This window comes from Pogona vitticeps, chromosome 10, assembly GCF_051106095.1.
Source record: "Pogona vitticeps strain Pit_001003342236 chromosome 10, PviZW2.1, whole genome shotgun sequence".
NCBI classification, from domain to species: domain Eukaryota; kingdom Metazoa; phylum Chordata; class Lepidosauria; order Squamata; family Agamidae; genus Pogona; species Pogona vitticeps.
Window position 1 is genome coordinate 16,808,426 of NC_135792.1, and position 17,107 is coordinate 16,825,532.

The 17,107-nt window shown below is 42.4% G+C and overlaps 1 long non-coding RNA gene across 2 annotated transcripts; it reads left to right on the top strand.

The window, feature by feature from the left end:
* The first annotated feature begins 268 nt into the window (after positions 1–268).
* On the top strand, positions 269–16,766 carry LOC144584372 (uncharacterized). Of its 2 annotated transcripts, XR_013538574.1 has the most exons (4): positions 269–8,640; positions 8,771–8,821; positions 11,148–11,213; positions 13,483–16,766. It is a non-coding gene; the product is annotated as an uncharacterized LOC144584372 (long non-coding RNA). The 2 variants fall into 2 exon arrangements; XR_013538573.1 differs by having other exon boundaries at positions 269–8,821.
* The last annotated feature ends 341 nt before the right edge of the window (positions 16,767–17,107 follow it).

The following is a 17,107-nucleotide window of genomic DNA, read 5'->3' on the forward strand; positions in this document are numbered from 1 at the left end:
GGATCTCATTGTTGCCTCTGTGAAGTCCTAGAATCTTACCATGATGGAGAAACTTCCAATGGGAAGAGGTCCTACCTAGCAGAGGTCCAGCAGTTAAATGGTATGGGGAAGAATTTCATTTCCATGTTGTTCTTGTGGCTTTTAAATAAGAATTTCCCCACTTTGTTTTTAGAATGGAAAGAACATCGGGGTCAGCCACCTAGAGTGGTCCTCGCCTGACCAGATAGGCGGGATATAAAATAAATAAATAAATAAAATAAATAAACAAAAATTGGCAGGTCTAGCTAGGCCTAGAGCTTGTGTAGAAAGAGCGGAAGAGCAGGCCAGGCAGTATAGGACCATGAACCCTACCCTAACAAGCTTACTATATTTAGAGGGAAGCACTCAGCCCTCCTCTACGGTCACTTTCTACATGTGGTGTACACAAGTCTTCGGGGAGATGTTTCTGCTCACATGTGAAGAAGAAACTTGGAAAATCAGGAGTTGTAGAGCCTGCACACAAGCAAATATGTCTCCCATGCAGACTGGTCACTTTCTACCTGTGGCTTTCCACAGGTAGATGACAGAGAGGAGAGGGGAGTATGGTGAGCTTATTTTGATAAGGAATAGCTAAATGGGATTGACAAAACGCCCCCTTTTCCTAATGGCATGGCTTGCTTGGGATTTATTATTTTCGTTCCCGTACACCTCTGCTTTATGTGCTCAAGGCGGGTGGCTAATTTGTCTCAACCTTGTTACAGCTCTGAAAAAATGTGTTTTAGTTTGTTTTTGAAAAATGAGCTAAAATGGCTAATTGTGTATTCTGGACAGGATGGCCCTAGGGGTTGAAACATTTTTAACCTGACAGATCCCTAGCCCACACCAAGTGGCAGACTGAATGTCTAACAACAGGAGGCATCAATGTCTGAGTCGTATTTTGGTGGAGGAAACAGGAATTGACAGTGATTCTGAATCCATGCCCAACTTATGCTCTAAGAAGCCACCCTTTAAATGTTTAGTAACTGTACGGTTTTTGTTGATGTTGGTCTGTCTCTGGAGTTACTTGTGCTCTACTCTTTGGGTAGGCTCCTGAGTCCTTGGATGCTCCTTCCTGTTGCCATAGCAACTTACTTGGTCCAGCCACACCCTTGAACCTCCCACTCTTTCCTGTTTCTCAAACAGTGTTGTGTTATGTGACCCTCTCTTTGTTACACATACAACTGCACGGTGTTGCTCTGATTCTTTTTTCTCCCTCCAAGCTGGCTTTCTTTCTTCTGTCATGAATGCTGTTAACATAATTGCAAGAAGATCCAATTGTGTTGGGAATTGGCGGCCAGGTTTGAGGCTGCTGAGTGGAAAGTGAAGATCAGTTACAACAATGTCCTTTTGATTTCTAAAGGGTTCACCAAAGAACTCATCCTTTGTAGGAAGAAAATGGATTCAACCTCACTGGCCTTTTGTATGAATTGTTGGGGGGGAAAAAACCTAGGAAAATGTCTTTTGCAATAAAAAAGAAGAACATTAAGTGTGGAGCATTATAGGTGGTCATATTCATGCTTATGTGCCTTGGAGGGATTTTTCCCTTCTGCTCTTCCAAACAATTTCCAAGTCGGTAGAGACTACCATGTTATTTGTAGAAGAGGTTTGTTTATGTTACAATCGCGGTGACCTTATTAGTAGTTACATCATACTTTTGATTTTAAAATGGTAGCTATTTTCCTATTGTTGAAGTATTTTAAGCACTTTTTGCTACACAGCTGAATGCTAAAAGTTATTGTGGCAAAACTTTTTATTATCACCTCCTTACCCATAACAGAGCTTAAGGCATCAGCGCTAATCAGTTCTTTATTCATGTGGTATCAATCTTCCATTTTTTAGCCACTCTGCGACCTGGCAGAGAGGCCTGTCATCCCACCTCCTGCCAGGAGTGGCTAATCTATTGTGGACAATGGCGTGATAGGAAGGCTCGGTTGAGCTGGTGTCAGCAGCGGAATGGTGAGTGGACAGTCTGCCCCCCCTATGGGGTTGGACCCTCGTTATTTCCACCTGTGGGGGGATATGTGTATACAAATACGAATACCTCCATTTCTAGTCTGCACCATCACTTTAAGGATGAGGGTTGCCTTTTTTTTAATCGAGTTTGTATGAATGGACTTAGACTACAAAATATATGCTCAGTATCATCAAGGACAGATACCAAAAGGTGAACAAAGATGGTGTTTGCTTAATTGTATGGACATGAAGTTCAAAGTAAAAGGTAAACAAAATGAAATGTAAGTAAATAAGTGAGTTCATGGATTTATGGCCAGAATCCAATCGCTACTCTATGTTTGCTGAGTGAAGTAAGTCACAGTAGGAGTTGGGTGTGCTCCTAGGAATGCAGCCAACATCTTATTCAACAATGGCAATTAGATGCCTTGACTAGCACCATTTCACTTACGTATTTGTAAATTGTTAGTTGGATTCTGGCCAATGTCCACATCACAGCAAACTTTGGCTTTCCATCTTCTGCTTTGGAATCTCCCCAACCCTACTAGACCTGAAGGATCCATCAACTAACACTTGTTACTTACGAAAGATACTTGCCATCATAGCTGTCTTCAGGGTCACAAGGAGCAGGTTCGCATCTGAGAATCCTACAATCCTTTATTACTTTAATGTACGCAGATGGAAATAATGTGTCATGGTGGCATGTATTGTGCTTGCAAATCGTGTTAACATATCGCTGTGAGTCCCCCCCCAGAAAAATTTTTTGCACTGCCCCCCCTTTACAGTTAAAGCATTCTGAATCTGGAAATTTGGCCTTAATACTAGAATCGGGGGAAAAAGCTCATATCTGGAGATCAGCATTTGTTTCTTGGTTATGTCCAGCAGCTTCATTTCAGAAGAAAAAAATATGGATAGCTGGGGAGTAATTTTGTTGCTGATCTTGTTTAACAGGTGTAAATAATCCCAAGAAAAAGAATGGGTGATATACCATAAATGGCCTTCTAAAATATTAAAAACAGGAGCTTTTGAGTCCTGCCAGACTCTTCTTCAGATATTTTTGCATATTATCTAGAAATCTAGCTGTTGATCTAACTTTTGCTGACATATATTCCTGGTGTATAATACTGATGCATTGTTGATAGCATAGTACTTGTTATATCTTGGTTTGCATGAGGGCAGTTGTTTGTTTTGCTTCTGTTTAAGGGTAATAATGATAATAATAATAACACAGAATTTTGTTAGTTACTCACATCAGCATAATCTTGCTGATGTTAATTTAATGAATTGCCATCAGTGAAATTCAGAAGTAGCCGAAGGCATTTGCTGTTGCAAACCACTTGCGTGACTGTGCACATACGAGCAAATGCTTATGAAAAATTAACTTGAGGAAATTAGTCAGTGAAATTTACACCAATGGAGTTAGTGCTGCTATAAATATATAACAGGAATCAAGCCACATTTTTCTTTCTCTTTAAATCAGATTTTAAAAGGTTTTCGGCAACAGCCACTCAGACAGCGCAACTCCGTTTTCTTTTTCAGCATGACAAAAACGACTGATTAATTTTATAAAAAGATGCTTCAATATATTAACAATGATTTGTAATTCACCCCTTTCTAAATATTAGCTGCAACTATCATCAAGGCCAGATTTCAAAACCTGGCACAAAGATATTTCTGGCTCTCTGGTGGATAAATTTATAAACACACAGCACTTGCTTCAAATAAGCAATTGGCTTGTAAACCAACAACAAATTCAAGCCAATTGCTATGGGAACAAAACCTTCCCATAATAAAAGGCTGCAATTATTTTTTTAATTATCGCCACCAATGATTGCAGCATATTTTATAGGTGCAGACAATATAATGTGAAATATGTTGACACCAATTAATCCAAGAGCAGAATGGAATCCTGTTGTGTTTCTGTTTAAATCATTTGTTGCCCCTTCTTATCTCTTGGTGCAATGAAATAGGTTCCAAAGGAAGATATTCCTGCAGATACTGTTGAAAAAGCAAAAATTTTTTGCATGATTTCTATAGGTTAGTTTTCTATGGGCAGGGATTTAAGCATTTAATTCTCCAAATGGTCCAAGCTCGTACATCCAGGCTAGCTAAAAATTAAAAATAATTTAAAAATAGTGGTATTCTCTAGTTTTGCTGGTTGTATAGTCTGGTGATGGCAGATGCTATTGAACCAGAGTGATGTAGAAAGCATTCTGAAGTGCAGGCTGTATCACTGTGCCACTGTGTTGTCTCCATCATCATCATAGTCTCCATAGACGGGACCCCAAAGAAAGTCCAAAAATTATCCATGCCACCCAACCATCCAACAAACAGTAGGAGCAATTTTCATCTCTACCAGGAGCAAGTCTCTTGTCAAGTTTAAGGATCTTAATACCTGTTTGAAACCGGGATACTCTCAAAATTGTATTGAACGGGAAAACATCACAATAACATATTATTGTTGCAAGATTATTCTTCTGTAGTTAGAAGGATAACACCTGAGCTCAGAGGAAACCAGGAAGCCTGAGTGGGTTGGCAGATGATCTCCTCATCCTTGTCAATCTTCTTGGGAACCTCTTGTACTTTGGACCAGCTAGCCTTGGCTCTTTTATGCAACTTCACAAACAACTATTGCAGAGTGTACACGCAGAAGGAGGCCATGCCTTGCTAGTCTCTGTGTGGTGGCTTTAACATGGCACTTGGGCATGTGCAGAGGGTCTCTGGGTCATGTGAGCTAGCCTGGTAACCCTAACTCTTTTGCTGCACATTCAGAGTGTATGAGAAGGGTCTGCATATAAGCAGAAGTCCTTCACATGAAGGAGGATCTACATCTGCGTCAAGCTCCAAAAAAGGAAAGTGCTCAGGAATTTGGGGAGTTATATTCCAAGAAAACATTTTCCCATATCTTGTAGACTCTTCCATCAAGTTGCTGTGCATAGATGCATGTAGACAGGTTCTTCTAACATGCTCTGAGTATGTTCATGCAAAATGGTGTTGGGTAGGGTCATGTCTACTGGGACAGAGCAAACCTGAGTGGCTCCATGCCCTCTCTCCCTTTTTCTTTGTAGGTGTGGAGGGAGTTGTTATTTTCCCTTGCATGGTGTCACTTTGTATTTTCTCAGTTGTACATCCCACAGAATATAATGGAGTTTGTTCCCAGGTCATTTGGTACAGGATTACAGTATAAATGTTATAGAATATTCTGGCACTGTGTCTACGCAGCACTGCCTTTTCTTTTAATGTTAACAGTAAAAAAATTCAGGCAAGTCTATCCAAATATAATAAATATTGCTTAGTAATAATTAGATGTTTTACAACTGATGAGAATGAACTATTAATATTTAACCTTATAACTTTATACTGTAGTGGAGAATAGAAATATAATCCAGCTTTATTGTCATATACCTTGGTGTAATAAAGAGTTATAAAGAAAATGCAATAAAAATGCTCAAGTAAATGTCTCCCAGTAATCCCCACGGACCTTTTCAATGATCATGCCCAATTCTTCTGCAAGTGTTAAGTAAGTTCTGGTGAATGGAATTATGGCTGCATTCATTGCCGTCGCATAACCATGCTGTCTGCCACCGGTGCAATATATTTCTTCTAAAACAGAATAAAAACAATTGAGGGGGAAGCATTTCCTACTGGATTTGTAGCAAACAATAACAAAATCATAGACCAATATGCATTATAGACATTTTTCAAAAGTAAACCCCAGACTCTACAGAAGATATTATATCCAATTCATAAAAAGCAATATGAAGCGAACAGGCATGGGGAATACGTTCTGTGCCCAGAATCTCTGTGGCATGCAACAGACAAGCAAGCATAATACATAATAAGCTGATGTTGTGGGAAAAATCTGGCTCTGATTTGTACCACCTTAAACACCTAAGGAGGGACGTGGTGGCGCTGCGGGCTAAACCAAAGAAGTCTGTGCTTCAGGGTCAGAAGACCAGCAGTCGTAAGATCAAATCCACGCGACGGAGTGAGCTCCCGTCGCTTGTCCCAGCTCCCGCCAACCTAGCGGTTTGAAAACATGTAAATGCAAGTAGATAAATAGGTACCATCTTGGTGGGAAAGTAACAGCGTTCTGTGTCTAAGTCGCACTGGCCATGTGACCACGGAAGTTTGTCTTTGGACAAAACGCTGGCTCTATGGCTTGGAAACGGGGATGATCACCACCCCCTAGAATCGAAGACAAATGGACAAAAAGTTTTTGTCAAGGGGAGTCTTTAAACACCTGAGGATGTCAGCTTTTGCTCACTTAGAAAGTAGGGATTCAGCTTTTACTGTTGTGATGGACTCAGGATGCAGGTAACCATTGGAAAACTACTTCTTCCTGGCCTTCATTAGTCATTGAAAAGTCATAATAAATTTCATTTATTATTTAGTTCTTGTCTATTGCTGACACGTATGCTAATATCAGCCATATAGTCCAGGATTGCCTGTATTTTACCTCAAAGCAGAAGACCACCTAAAGTTCAGATTGAAACATACAAATACCATGGCTTTAGAAGGCCGAATTCCTTAAGTGCTGTTTGGCATGAGTTTTCTTTGATCGAAATTTTCAAATTAGCTTTCTTTGCTTTGTAACTGATTGATCGCTGGGAGTTAAACATGGGCTTTGTTTGAAGACTCTGTGGTGTTGCTGTCAGCATCTAATACATACCCTTTTTTGTTGCCTGTTTTTACCTTAAGATCAACTACTGAGGAAGAAATGAAAGCAAGATAGTAGCAAGAGAAGACAACATTAGAACCATGAGTGGACAGTTGGAAAGATCTAAAATCACTTTGCAGATTTATGATTGAATGTACTACTCTTTTGACTGCACAAAGGCTTCTCACATTTACATGAGGTCTGTCCAGTCCAGACGGCCTATGCTACCTGCCCAATAAGGGCTGGTGTTTGTTCCTCACACTGATTTCTTTCAGTGGTTACAAAGGGCTCTGTGTCCCAAGCACACAAATTTCATGCAGAGCTATTGGTAGGCAGAGTCAAGAGTCACCAGAAGCAACTGATATTTGATATTCAGAAGTGGAAGCACAGTGATGATGAAAGACCAGATAGAGAGGTTACTTACCTGTAACTCTGGTTCTTTGGTCATCTCTGAATTCACACTATGGGGTTTAATCTGTGCTTGCACAGAGGTTTCCAGAATATTCTAGAGTTTTATCATGCATTCGCAGGACCATCACCACCCCCCAGTATACGTGGCCCGCCTGTCCTGGCAATTATTTCAGTTCCTAAGAACAGCCTGCTGCCATATCAGATGAAACAGAGAGAGGGGAGGATGGGCAGGAAGTTTGAATTCACAGATGACCACTTGATGAACCAGAGTTACAGGTACATAACCTGTGAATGCACACTATAGGGTGTCTAACAAGCTGACTTACTGAAGGAGGGACATCACGGAAGAATAGATGATAACACAGCTCTGCCGAAAGCTGTATCTGTCTTGGTTCTGGCATTGAGGTGGTAATGTGTGGCAAAGGTCAATGGAGTCGACCATGTGGCAACCTTACAAATGTCAGGAATACATAGGTATACCTCTTAAGAAGGCAGTGGAAGCCAAAATGGCTCTCATGGAATGTGCTGTGAGAGAGGATGGTATCGGCTTGTGGGAGAGTTCATAAGGAAGGCGGACAGTTGTCACAATCCATCAAGAAATGATTTGGGAAGAAACTTGTACACCTCTGTGAGGAACATGCGGAATAATAAAGAGCCTCTTAGACTTGCAAAAAGTAGAGGTTCTGGAGATGTAAAACGCCAGCGCTTGTCTAACATCAAGTGAGTGTAGGACTACTCAAGGTTGTTCAGTGGTGACAGGAAGAAAGTAGGTAAGACAATGGGTTGCTTGAGATGAAACTTGGAGGTAACCTTTAGGAGAAATGAGACATCTGGGTAAAGAGTAACTCTGGGTGAAATTGAAGGTAGGGTAGATCAACTTGAAGGGCAGCCAGCTCAGACGCTCTATGAGCCAAGGTAATAGCAACAAAGAACAGGGTCTTGAATGAAAGAAGGCATTCTGGGGAGCAGTGAATGGGCTGAATGGGCCTTGAATTTGTAGATGGTGTCTCTTAGAGAAAATCTGAGAAATGTGCAGTGATCGTGGTGAATGGTAATGTGAAAATAAGTGTCCCTTAGGTCAATGACAGCAAACCAGTCACCTTCTTGAAGAATGGGTAGTATGCATCCTAGTGTTACCATACGGAAACATTTCTGAAGAATGAAGAAATTGAGGTCCTGGAGATCAAGGATGGGTCTGAGACCTCCGTCTCTCTTTGGGATGGTGAAGTACCAGGAGAAGAATCCAGGGTCATCATCTGAAGGAACAACAGGAGCGATGGCATCTTTTAGTAAAAATGAATATCTTGTTTTAGTGTGTCAGACAGAGTCGTCAGAACTATCCTTGGTGGTGATGGAAAGGAGAATTTGATCAGGTAACCTGTGACAATGATGGCAAGTACCCAAGAGTCAGTAGTGATGGAGGCCCAGGCTGGAAAGTGAGCTGAGAGATTAGTGGTGCTGGATGGTATGGTAGGAAGTGTGCGGATTTGTGTGTGAGAGAAGTCAAAGGCTCTGTTTTACTTTTTTTTTCAGGTCACCTGAAAGATTGTCTAGGGCATTGTTGCTGTGTGGCATATCCTGAAAGGATGAGAAAGATGTTGGTAAGTACCTCTGTCTTTCAGGAGGAGGTTTGTATTGCTGGTACAGGTAAGTGCAGTGCTGTTGATATTGTTGAGGGTGATAATATGGCTGTGTATTGTATGAACGTGCTGTTTTTCTCATTTTTTGTAGGTTGTCTAAAAGTTTGTCTGTCTTGTCATTGAAAAGGCTGACTATCAAAAAGTAAGTCCTCAATGCAGAGACGTGAGTCTTCAGAGATGTGGGCCAAGTGGAGCCATGCGTGTATGCAAAGTGTGATAGCAGTGGTCATGTGTTTGGATGCAGCCTCTATATCATGACATACAGTGATACGCTCTTGATGAGCCACCACCATGGCCTCTTGGTCGAAAGCGAGGCCATGTGCTTTGTATTCATCAGGTGCAGACTGGAGGGTTGGGAGAGCTTTATTCCACAGATGACTGTGGTATGCTCCCATGGCAGCTAGGTAGTTGGTAGAGTGAAGCATGCAAGAGGCAAGAGAGTAGACTCTGCATCTGATGATGTCAAGCCTTCTTTATTATTGGGAGTTGCATTAGAGCCATAGCGAGCTCTATTTTGCGTGGCATCAACTATAACCAAGTTGGGAGGTGGATGTTTGGAGAGAAAGGAAATATTATCTCCATATGTTTTATATAAGTTCTTGAAACGTCTGGAAATATGCAGGACGGAGGAGGGTTTTGACGATGATTGTTTGATCAGATAAAGGAGAGAAGGGATAAACCTCATATAGAATGGATAGGTTTGATCCCGATTGATAATCCTCGTAAACATTGTCCAATTCTGTACGGACTGGTTGTTGAATGTCCAAGTCCGTAACTTTTGCAATACGGGGAGTGAGTTGTGAATAGGACGAAAAGACCTCAGATGGGGTCAGTGGGTTGGGATCGGCCACATCTGAATTGGGAGTAGGTAGGTTAGGTGGAGACTCCCGTGGTGGGAAGGAGTCAAGAAGGTTGAGGTGATTGAGGTTGATACTCTGGAGGTGAAGGGACTGTCGGTGTGGAGAGCCGTGGGATGACAAAGGAGGATAGCATCGAGATTTGTTGGTACCGTGTTTGGAGTGAGGAACTCGTTGAGAAATAGATCAAGCTGGCGAGTGTTGATAGTATCTAGAGGAGCCGGTGATGGTCCCAGTGTAGGTGGTAGTTACCTGTAGAGAAGAGGAATGCACGTGGGAGAGTGTGGTCAGTTCAGTGGTGAGTGACATTGATGAGTGAGGTCGCTTTGGTACCATGGGTGGTTGAGCGCTGAAAGGCTCAGTAGGATCAGACTGCTTCTGTGTGGTTTTAGAAGGTTTCGGTACTGGAGGAGGAGATATGTACTCATCCTTGGAAGAGGATTGGTAATATGGTCAGGATCTAGCCTCGTACTGTGGAGGAGACGGGGACTCCGAGGAGTCTGATGGGCAGTAGTTGGCATATCAAGGATGCTTTGGGTTAATATAGAGACTGGTATCAGGCTGCCAATACCAATATGACCGATGCCAGTATCACTTAGGCAGAGGTTCGTAGTAAGTTGGAGGCTCATATAGGGTGACCTGCTTTGAATGGCAGTAGTGAGGTTGGGAGTCCTGCGATGTCGGCAACCCTGATGGTATCGGAGGCTGATATTGTTTGACATCGGATTGGCAAGTCTCTGGTGTATGGTGAGTCTTTCGAGATTGTTTGCACGGTGGCAATGGATCAGCCAGTACAGATGTTGAATCTGACTCGAAAGCAGAGACAGAGCAACCGATAGATTTGGGGCTTGAATAAGCCGATTGTGGAATCAGGGTTACCTCAGCCAAGTTATTAGCCCAGGGACTGAGTGAGAAGAGCAAAAAGGGAATGAGTGAGCAGAGGAGAGGGTGTATGACTGAATGGGGGAGGCATATAGTCATTATCTACAGAAAGGGAGTTGATGCACACTGTGGGTTGATCCTGGATAGGAAGTGCAGAGGTCATCTTGTTGGGAGGAGGTTGAGAAGACAGTGATTAGATTTTTTCAGCTTTTTGGGCTTAGAGTACTCTGAAGTTGAAGATGTCTTTGGTGTCAGTGTTGATTTTGACATCAATCCCAAAGTCTTAGGTTTCGAGGACAGCTTAGATTTAGACTTCGAGGAAGTCTGTTTGGATGGAGAGATGGAAGGTATGTCGGAAGAGGCAGCAGTCAGAGGTTGGAAAGTTGGTGTGGCCTGCATTGAAGTTGGTAGTGGATGGAGGGAACGTTCCCAAAGGAAAGATCTAAGACACTGTTGCCTACATTTGAGAGCCTGCTTCGTGAGATTTCTGCAGGCTCGACATGATGAGGGTTGGTGTGAGTTCCTGAGGCAGAAAATACAGGAGTCATGTTTGTCAGAGAAGGGAATCCTATTAGGTTACGAGGTGCACCATTTGAATGACCCTGTGGGAGCCATCAAATGGCAGGAACAGGGGGGAACGGGGAAGGGAAGGGGTGGTCGGTAGAAGGAAAAAACAGTTGAAGATTCTCTTACTGGTTTCCCTCTAACTGGTTTTTCATAAAAAACAAGGAGAAGCAAGGCGAATGGAGAGCTCATCGTGAGATGAAACCTGAGCGGAGGCAAAAAGGAACTGAGGTAAATGCCAAGAGTTCCTTTAGTTCCTTTAGTACTCTTGAGGTAATAGACGACGTGTACTAGGGGGGCGGTTATGGGGAACATGTGATAAAGCTCCAGAATATTCCGAAAACCTCTGCACAAGTGCAGATTAAACCCTATAGTGTGCATTCATAGAGACCACGAAGAACACATGATCCAAAACTTCGAGGCAGACTATTGTTCTTGGGAGCCTTAGAACATGAAGGTCCTTTGTTGGTATTGAAATCAAAGCTTGGAGGCAACAGAATACAGATAACATAGCTACTTGTGACTAGAGTGGGCACGAAGTGGAAAATTAGTGGTCTGTGATGGTTTGTAGTTCATAATTAAACATGAACCACAAACCACAAACTTTCATGTACCCTCAAAAAAATGAACCAGTTCATGGTTTGTCTTTTGGGTTCATGCCAGAGGCTGTCACGTTCCCAGGGGATTCAGAAGGCGAAATTCCAGGAAGCCAGTCCAGATGCCAAATTGTCAAAACCAAAACACAAACCATAGTCAGAAGTTAGAGTCCAAAAGCCAAGGGTCAAGAGAGCAAGGTTCAAGACAAGCAGGAGTGTAGACGCAAGCCAGGGAATTGACATATTGCTTCCACAAGCTTCCAAGCCTCTGGGTACAAATTATATAGTAGCAACAATCATCTAATTCCTAGAAACATTCCATCCTGTTAAAATTCAGGGCTGGTCGACCTGATGTTCCTGTGAGAAGCATTCATGCGAGTCTCAGACCTCCATGTTGTGAGTCTTTGCCGAAGCTTATCTTTCACTCTGGCTAGTGGGGGAGGAGAATCTGGTGGTGATTCATCTGTCTGTGATACTAATTCCCCAGCATTTCCCTCAGCTGTAATTAACTCCTCTGATTCCAGATCTTCTTCGGCTGAACTCATAACACAGGCGGGGAGCCAGGCCTGCTCCCGGCGTGCATGCTCCCACCTGTCAGCTGAGTGGCAGGAGCATGCATTCCTGGAGCAGGCCCATCTCCTTGCACGGAAGCCGATCTTGCTCCCTGTGTACATGACACCTGTTGCACAGCTGACAGGCAGGAGCATGTGCACAGGCAGCAGGCCTGGCTTCTGTGCAAGGAGCTGGGCCTGGTGCCTCTCCAGATGCTGGTGGCAGTAACTTGAAGACAAGTTAGGGAGGTAATGGGGGAATGGGTGGGAGACTGGCAGGCATCCATTTTCATAGAATCATAGATTAGTGACGTTGGAAGGGGCCTGAGGACACCAAGTCCAACCCCCTGCCCGATGCAGGAATACAAATCAAAGGATATCTACCAGGTAGTTGTCTAAGTTTATCTTGAATGCCTCCAGTGTTGGAGCACTCGCCACCTCTGGAAGTAATTGATTCTGCTGTCATACTGCTCTAACAGTTAGGAAGCTTTTCCTGATATTCAACAGAATAATTTTGGCCAGACATAGTGCCAAGCATAAAAGGTTCAGTGCTTTGTTTTGTTTCAGCAAAATGGGTTGCACGAACCGAACCCAGTTCATGTTTTTAATGGTTCACAGTTTGGTTCGTGCCTATCTCTACTTGTGACTAGTTATATTTTGTGTAATAACTTCAAAAGGACCCTAATTATGCCTCACATTATTTCACTGATGTCATAAGAATTCTTTTTTTCCTCCGCAAGTTGCTCTTAAAGGTTTTCCAAAAATGTTTTAGAGGCATGCTGTCAGGATTTTTAAAATGTTTCACCATTCTATTATCAGTTCTTAAGTTTTTCTTCTTAAAAAATGGAAAGTAGTGGAAAAGTTATGAGCAAAGTTCTCTCTCTCTCCCTCTCCCTCTCTCTCCCTCCCTCCCTCTCCCTCTCTCCCTCCCTCTCTCTCCCTCTCTCTCTCTCCCTCTCTCTCTCTCCCTCTCTCCCTCTCTTTCTCCCTCCCTCTCTCTCTCCCTCTCCCCTCTCTCTCCCTCTCCCCTCTCTCTCTCCCTCCCCCCTCTCTCTCCCTCCCTCTCTCTCTCCCCCTCTCCCCCTCTCCCTCCCTCTCCCTCCCTCTCTCCCTCTCTCTCCCTCCCTTCCTCCCTCTCTCTCTCCCTCCCTCCCTCTCTCCCTCCCTCTCCCTCTCCCTCTCCCTCTCCCTCTCCCTCTCCCTCTCTCCCTCCCCCTCTCCCTCCCTCTCTGTCTCCCTCCCTCTCTCCCTCCCTCCCTCCCTCTCCCTCCCTCCCTGTCTCTCTCCCTCTCCCTCTCTCCCTCCCTCTCCCTCCCTCTCTCTCCCCTTTTCTCTCTCTCTCTCCCTTTCCAGGTTGGACAACAAGATTCTTGGGCTGACTTGGAATACAGGCAAATCTACGAGGCAAGGGCAATATGCTAGATCACAGAGCTTTTAACTGACATCGAGTCAACCACTGATCTTCAAAGTGACTGGATTTGAGCATAAACCTGGAGAACACCACTGTTCTCATGTCTGCAAATGCTGTATAATCTCACTGAAAAAGCCCTTCTGTGCTGTTGAAAATGCGTGAAGCTGTAAAGCCAAGTGAAGCAGGAATTACTGTAGAATTGGCAACCCCTCCCCTTTTCACAACTGGAGTCTGCCTGACTTTGTTTTCCTGCTTAGCTCAAGAATATATGCTATAAAACTAAGAGCATTTTATGATTGTATATGCTTTGCCAACCACAAAATAGACTGTGATTTATTAGCTAATTTGGGATACAAGTGACCACAGCTAATTTAAGTAATAGGTATCAAAGGACTGTGTAGAATCCATGAACACATCAAAATTTTCTTCGTTGTTATTATATCCACTCTGTAACCTAATTAGCAGTTAATACTCTTGTTATCTTAGCTGGTCAATGTTATTAGGAAAATTAAAGCTTCCAGTGCAGTGCACTATCTGAATTTCCATGATCTATGTATCTTGGCTTTTGAAGAAAGAAAAATTCACCAAAATTAATATGAGCCCCCCCTGAAAAAATTCACAGTGCAGAATGCTTTACAGTTTTCCTATTTAAGCTCCACTCACCTTCCATTTAATTTCAGAATAAACCATGTAACTCAAGTTGGTGTTCCCATTTCATAGACACAACATAGAAGACAGGGGAGACTACTTGTGAACCCTACCTTCTCAACAAGAGTTGTGAGGAGTACGTGTAATGAGGCAGAATTCATAACTGTGAGATGTGGCACATATTGGTCAAAATCCAGCTGCTTAGTGTAGTAAATTGCACTAAAATAGGCCCATTAAATCAATGGGGATTTGGTGAGTCAACTCCTGTATAAGCTCAATTAATGTAAAGGGGCCTACTCTAGCTGTGATTTACTTCAGCATTCTTTGATGTTGCACATGTGGTAGCTGTCATAGTGCCAAGTCGGACATGGATCTTATGAAGAACTTCCAAATAGCCATTGGTTATCAAACTCCAAAGCACATGATTAGTGTGTGATAGCCAATATGTATACTGAATTTGTGGCAATTTGCTGCAGAACTTTATACCAATTGAGTTATGTCTGCTGGTGTAACTGATGATGTGGGAATATGATAATTCTCTTAGCACTGAACCCAGTGTTAAGTTGCATGCCAGTTTTTTTTCCTCCAGTAACTGCTTCTGTCTACATATGATCAATGTTAGTTTTGTCTCATTAGGTTGGAACCTACTTATAGAGACTCTAATAGGGCTTTTAGGGTAAATGAGATATTTAAGGATTGGTTTTACCGGTTCGATTCCTCTAGTGAGTTTTCATGGTTGAGTAGGGATTTGAACCCTGGCCTCAAGAGTTCTAGACTGCCACTCTATCCACTATATCACACTGAGTACCTATAATCTAGGTATTTTCTTGGTAATATAAAAATTCTTTCCCATATGTGTGTGTTTGAGAAAGACAGACAGACAGACAGACAGACAGACAGACAGACAGACAGACAGACAGACAGACAGACAGACAGACAGACAGACAGACAGACAGACAGACATTAAATTATTTAAAAAACCCTCTGGTTTATGAATGTGGGATATCACGTTTCTGTACTCATGATTCAAAAAGCCAGGAAATGGCCTGATTGTGCTGCACAATATCATACCCAAGTTGCCAGCAGGAAAAAGGAGGCCTAACTTTACATAGCAAAGGACAGCCAGAATGTTGACAACACCAATGGCAGCTGTCACAAGGGTCTACAGAATACCCAGATCTGCTCACTACAGCTCACAAAGTGACACTGTGGAGACCTTATCTTGTTAGAAATGACAAAGATGTATAGTGTAAGTTTTTCCATCAAGGAAAGTGTTTATTTCGCTAGCTAGGTGAGACGTTCACAAAACATACGTTCAGCACATAAGGAACATTTGAGGCAACACAGAATAAAGATTAAATATATAGAAGATACACACAAAGAGTCATAAAAGCTCATTTAAACTGGCATTCCTTTGAGCTTTTATTTCCGTTGCGATTCCTTTCACAGGATATTTCTTTGAAAATCCTTCAGGAAGAAGCCTGAGTATGTTATTGTGTTATGATACCTTTGCTAAAGGGAAGGTATATGCCTTTATGCTTTTCAGTGAATGCTGCTCTTCCCAGAGTTACATTGGCTATCTTTATATAATTGCTAAATTCTAACATACATGGTTATATCTCAAAGCTATAATGAGAAGGAATCTCCTCAACACCATGCAAGAGAAATCCCATTAGCTGACACCTTTTTTCATCAGTTAACCACTTCTCACCCAACCACAAAGCAATTATCAGGGCCATTTTTAAAATAAATATGAGTGGTACTGAGCATAACAGGGTATCTTGTTTAAATATATTTAAATATATGTACATATGCATGCACTACATACAGATTTCAACAGAAATTTCCCTCATATAGAATTACCAGTGCTACAGGATTCAAAAAGGTGAGCACATGATCTGTACTATTGTTATCGGGGGAAGAAAGAAACAGAACAAGCTTTATTGCTTTAAACCATAGGTCAGCAACAACACAAAACTGCACTGACACAACATATCTATAGGGCAACTTTATAAATAATGTATAGCATCTTTGACCTCACCTGATCCACAGAGTCCTGGGACATTATCATATTTCCCCTCCAAAATGGCTGATAGCATGCATTGAAAACGCAAAGCTGTGAATGCTTTTCTTAAAAGGGCTAAGGTTAGATTAACAAATAATTCTCCCAAACCAAATGATGTTTTATGTACAGGGGGAACCAACTTGAATAGGACATTTGTGAGATGGCACACAAATCCAGCCACTTAAGAGTGAAGCCACCCAGAGACCTCTGGGTAGAGTGGGCGGCATATAAATAAAATAAAATAAATAAATAAATAAATAAATAAGACTGATTTTTTTTCTTTAACCAGATGCCTGACTCTGTTAGAGGTAAAAGTGGGCAAGGATGCCGTGTCAGTCCAATAGTTCTGTAAAATGGGTCTAACCGAATTTATCCTGGACTCTCAAGGATGACTATTGAGTTGTTCTTTATAGCACTCCTTTGTAAGCTGAGAGTCATTCCTGTAGGTCAGTTTCAGCCAATACATAGCCAGTGCAATGTGGGAAGTGTTTCAATTGATGTTAATCCTACTGGCCTTGTCTGAAATAATGTCATGAGTTAGATGGGCATCAGTGATGTTGTGACCATGGGAAGTGGTTGATGGACAATTAGTTGCGTTAAGAGCTTCTTCACTCCTTGGGGCTCTTTCGGCAAGATCAGTGGAGGAGGTAACTCCTCAACCAGGAAGGCAATGATTAACATGACCATCTCTTCGCCATGGTCAAGCTTCTTCTAGTTGATAGTCTCCTTCCTGATGTTAAGCAACTCAAATCTGAGTTTGTCTAGTTCTTGGAATGTTTTCATTTGTTCGTCTCTTGTCAGATCTCTGAAGGAGTAAATCACCTCTTCTTGGATTTTATCTCCTGTCCCTCACA